Consider the following 5183-nt stretch of genomic DNA (forward strand, 5'->3'; position numbering starts at 1 on the left):
AAAATTTTGAAGGTAGAGGTTTTGATAGTGAAAGTAGTAAAAATGGTCATTGTGCTCAAGGAAGTAGTCATGAAGGATAATATAAGAAGAAGGGACAGCCGAGCCAAGCAAATTGGCATGGAGGAGGACGCAATGGAGGAAGAGGCAGTCGATCAATTTACTCCAACATTCAGTGCTACAAATGTCATAAATATGCACTATGCAAATTATTATAACTCCGACAAATGTTACAATTGTGGTAGAACATTCAGTGCTACAAATGTCATAAATATGCACTATGCAAATTATTATAACTCCGACAAATGTTACAATTGTGGTAGAACATTCAGTGCTACAAATGTCATAAATATGCACTATGCAAATTATTATAACTCCGACAAATGTTACAATTGTGGTAGAGGGCCATTTTGTAAAAGATTGTCGAGCCGATAAAAAAGTGGAAGAAACAATCAACCTAGCCTTGGTGACGCAACAAACCAAGGTCTTAGGTCTTCTCTTGATGGCTAAAAATGAAGATCTGAAAGCGTAAGAACACGACGGAGAAAAAGACGATGACGGTAGTTGTGAGGCGGTGAAAACCGTTGGAAACGAGGGGATACACAGGGGATTCGGAAAAATCACCATATTGGAGATGAGAAAATCGAAGAAGGAATCTGGATTGAACACGCAATCGACGAACGAGCCAAAGAAACTACCAGATCATCAGAAGAAGAATAGAGATTTAGAGCAACAACCAAAATCTACAGTGGATAAATCTATGGAGAAGTCTTAGTTGCAGACATTGAAATCCCTGAACGAGCGCATTTTGAAGGAGAAAGTAGAGATTGAAAAAGAAAAGAAAGCTTTTAGAATTGGAGATTGAAAGCTTAGAGAAGAATGAGCTGAGTGGGAGTTCTTTCTATCTCACACAGGAGAAGAAAGAGAATGGGAAAGTAATTTCTAAGCTTGTGAAAAGAATTGAAGAAGTATGGAGAAAGAGAGGAATGTTAATGATAAGTCGTGGGTTCAAAACCAAGGTGCGTGCTGGAAAGTGAAATTCTTTACATTGAAGCGTGGCACCATACGGATCGAGTTGAACATCCTTCTAGTCAAACTTGGTTAGACGTGGGCGTGGGTCGGATGAGCTATCGCGTGTCGAATATCGAGTGGAGCCGAGTCACTTTACAACAAGCCTGACGCGTTATTCCACCTAATCGTCAATACGTGTACCTCAGGCTTTCTGACACGCTTTCCCTCCCGCAAGTTAACACGTGGCCGCTTTCCCTCCCGCAAGTTGACACGTGGCTTGCTGGCTATCTGACGCGCTTTCCATCCCACAAGTTAACACGTGGAAAATTTTCTCTCTTGATAATGCGTCTGATGCGTTATTCCACCCAATCGTTAATACGTGTCTCTCAGGCTGTCTGACACGCTTTCCCTCCCGTAAGTTGACACGTGGCTTGCCGGCTGTCTGACGCGCTTTCCTTCCCACAAGTTGACACATGGCTTGTCGAAAAATTTTCTCTCATGAGAAATGCAATACTGAATCTGGCCTTCAAAGTGAGTTCATTAACCTCCTTGTTCGTGAAAAGACTATAAGAAATCCAAGAATTTAATCTTTCTTAAAAGAACATATGGAACCGCCAAAATAAGTTCATTTACCTCCTTCTTGTTTCTGAAAGAACTCTCAGAAATCCTCGAATTTCATACTTCATTGAAAGAACATATTGAACGACTCAGATCTAAAGAAAAATTGTGAACGGCCGTATCATCGGTTTAAAGTTTGTACTGTTGTAACCCCGTATCATGTAAAGATATTATTAAGAATTAATAAAACTTGGCCTATGTAATGTTCGAACCTACGACCTCCATGTGTCCAAGGCCTTTTGTTCTTTTTTGCATCTGTTATTTTGGCTTTTTAACACGACAATCTTACAACTGAGCTTTATTCGGCATAGATTTTATGCACATTATAGATCGTTAGCTCATAATCCAACCAATCGAGTTTCGTTTACATAACTTTATGCATAATAAACTTAAAAAAGTCATTATCTTCTAAAGTTCGTAGTGTTTTAACTCGTATCATGAAAAGATATAATTAAAAATGAGGGAAATTGGCACATGCAGGTGTCGAACATGCAACCTTCGAGTTATTAGCACGATGCTCTAACCAACTAAGCTAATAGGCCATAAATTTTATTGCTTGACAATGCGCTTGACGTGTTATTCCACCCAATCGTCAATACGTGTCCCTCAGGCCGTCTGACACGCTTTCCCTTCCGCAAGTTGACACGTGGCTTGCCGACTGTATCACGCGCTTTCCTTCCCACAAGTTGACACGTGGCTTGCCGAAAAATTTTCTATCATGAGAGTCACAAACTGAATCTGAGAAATCCTCGAATTTCATCCTTCATAGAAGTACATATCGAACAACTCAGATCTAAAGAAAAATTGGGAACAGCCGTATCATCTATTTAAATTCGTACTGTTGTAACCCCGTATCATGAAAAGAAATTATGAATAATTAATAAAACTTTGCCTATGTAATTGTCGAACCTACGACCTTTACGTTTTTAACACTACAATCTTACAACTGAGTTAAATGATTATAGATTTTATGCACATTATAGATCGTTAGCTCCTAATCCAGCCAATCGAGTTTTGTTTACATAACTTTTTGCATAATAAACTTAAAAAAAATCGAGTTTTGTTTACATATCTTTTTTGCATAATAAACTTAAAAAAGTCATTATCTTCTAAATTTCGTAGTGTTTTAACTCGTATCATGAAAATGATATAATTAAAAATGAGGGTAATTGGCCCCATGTAGGTATCGAACTTGCAACCTTTGCATTATTAGTATGACGCTCTAACCAATTGAGCTAATAGGCCAAAGGTTTTCTCACCTCACAATGCGCCTGACGCGTTATTCAACCCAATCGATAGGCTGTCTGATATGCTTTCCCTCCCGCAAGTTGACAAGTGGTTTTCCGGCTGTCTCACGCGCTTTCCTTCCCACAAGTTGACACGTGGCTTGCCGAAAAGTTTTCTCTCATGAGAGTCGAAATACTGAATATGGCCTTCAAAGTGAGTTCATTTACACTCTTGTTTGTAAAAAGACTCTGAGAAATCCTTGAATATCGAACGACTCAGATCTAAAGAAAAATTGTGAACAGTCGTATTATCGGTTTAAAGTTCGTAGTGTTGTAACCCCGTATCATGTAAACATATTATTAAGAATTAATAAAACTTGGCCTATGTAATTGTCGAACCTACGACCTCCACGTTTTTAACACGACAATCTTACAACTGAGCTAATTGGGCAAAGATTTTATGCACATTATAGATCGTTAGCTCCTAATCCAGCCAATCGAGTTTCGTTTACATAATTTTATGCATAATAAACTTAAAAAAGTCATTATCTTCTAAAAAAAAATCGTAGTGTTTTAACTCGTATAATGAAAAGATATAATTAAAAATGAGGGAAATTGGCCCATGCAGGTCTTGAACCTGCAACCTTCGCGTTATTAGCACGACACTCTAACCAACTAAGCTAATAGGCCATAGATTTTCTCGCCTGACAATGCACTTGACGTGTTATTCTACCCTATCGTTAAGACGTGTCCCTCAGGCTGTCTGACACGCTTTCCCTCCGGCAAGTTGACACTTGGCTTGCCGGCTTTCTCACGCGCTTTCCTTCCCACAAGTTGACACGTGGCTTGCCGAAAAATTTTCTCTCATGAGAGTCGCAATACTGAATCTGGCCTTCAAAGTGAGTTCATTTACCTCCTTGTTCGTGAAAAGACTCTGAGAAATACTCGAATTTCATCTTTCGTAAAAGAACATATCGAACGGCCAAAATAAGTTCATTTACCTCCTTCTTGTTCCTGAAATGACTCTCAGAAATCCTCGAATTTCATCCTTCATGTAAGAACATATCGAACGACTCAGATCTAAAGAAAATTTTGAACGGCCGTATCATCGGTTTAAAGTTCGTACTGTTGTAACCCTGTATCATGAAAAGATATTATGAAGAATTAAAAAAACTTGTTCTATGGAATTGTCGAACCTACGACGTCCACGTTTTTAAAACAATAATCTTACAACTGAGCTAATNTCTCATGAGAGTTGCAATACTGAATCTGGCCTTCAAAGTGAGTTCATTAACCTCCTTGTTCGTGAAAAGACTATAAGAAATCCAAGAATTTAATCTTTCTTAAAAGAACATATGGAACCGCCAAAATCAGTTCATTTACCTCCTTCTTGTAATAAGTTCATTTACCTCCTTCTTGTTTCTGAAATAACTCTCAGAAATCCTCGAATTTCATCCTTCATTGAAAGAACATATTGAACGACTCAGATCTAAAGAAAAATTGTGAACGGCCGTATCATCGGTTTAAAGTTTGTACTGTTGTAACCCCGTATCATGTAAAGATATTATTAAGAATTAATAAAACTTGGCCTATGTAATGTTCGAACCTACGTCCTCCATGTGTCCAAGGCCTTTTGTTCTTTTTTGCATCTGTTATTTTGGCTTTTTAACACGACAATCTTACAACTGAGCTTTATTGGGCATAGATTTTATGCACATTATAGATCGTTAGCTCATAATCCAACCAATCGAGTTTCGTTTACATAACTTTATGCATAATAAACTTAAAAAAGTCATTATCTTCTAAAGTTCGTAGTGTTTTAACTCGTATCATGAAAAGATATAATTAAAAATGAGGGAACATGCAGGTGTCGAACATGCAACCTTCGAGTTATTAGCACGATGCTCTAACCAACTAAGCTAATAGGCCATAAATTTTATTGCTTGACAATGCGCTTGACGTGTTATTCCACCCAATCGTCAATACGTGTCCCTCAGGCCGTCTGACACGCTTTCCCTCCCGCAAGTTGACACGTGGCTTGCCGACTGTATCACGCGCTTTCCTTCCCACAAGTTGACACGTGGCTTGCCGAAAAATTTTCTATCATGAGAGTCACAAACTGAATCTGAGAAATCCTCGAATTTCATCCTTCATAGAAGTACATATCGAACAACTCAGATCTAAAGAAAAATTGGGAACAGCCGTATCATCTATTTAAATTCGTATTGTTGTAACCCCGTATCATGAAAAGATATTATGAATAATTAATAAAACTTTGCCTATGTAATTGTCGAACCTACGACCTTTATGTTTTTAACACTACAATCTTAC

General features: G+C 38.2%; 2 non-coding genes across 2 annotated transcripts; both read right to left on the reverse strand.

The window, feature by feature from the left end:
• Positions 1-2094: 2094 nt before the first annotated feature.
• TRNAI-AAU lies at positions 2095-2168 on the reverse strand. The gene has a single exon. It is a non-coding gene; the product is annotated as a tRNA-Ile (tRNA).
• A 1300-nt stretch (positions 2169-3468) lies between these two features.
• Positions 3469-3542, reverse strand: TRNAI-AAU. The gene has a single exon. It is a non-coding gene; the product is annotated as a tRNA-Ile (tRNA).
• Between the last annotated feature and the right edge of the window lie 1641 nt (positions 3543-5183).

The sequence above is a fragment of the Cucurbita maxima genome, unplaced genomic scaffold (assembly GCF_002738345.1).
Source record: "Cucurbita maxima cultivar Rimu unplaced genomic scaffold, Cmax_1.0 Cma_Scf00763, whole genome shotgun sequence".
NCBI lineage: Eukaryota > Viridiplantae > Streptophyta > Magnoliopsida > Cucurbitales > Cucurbitaceae > Cucurbita > Cucurbita maxima.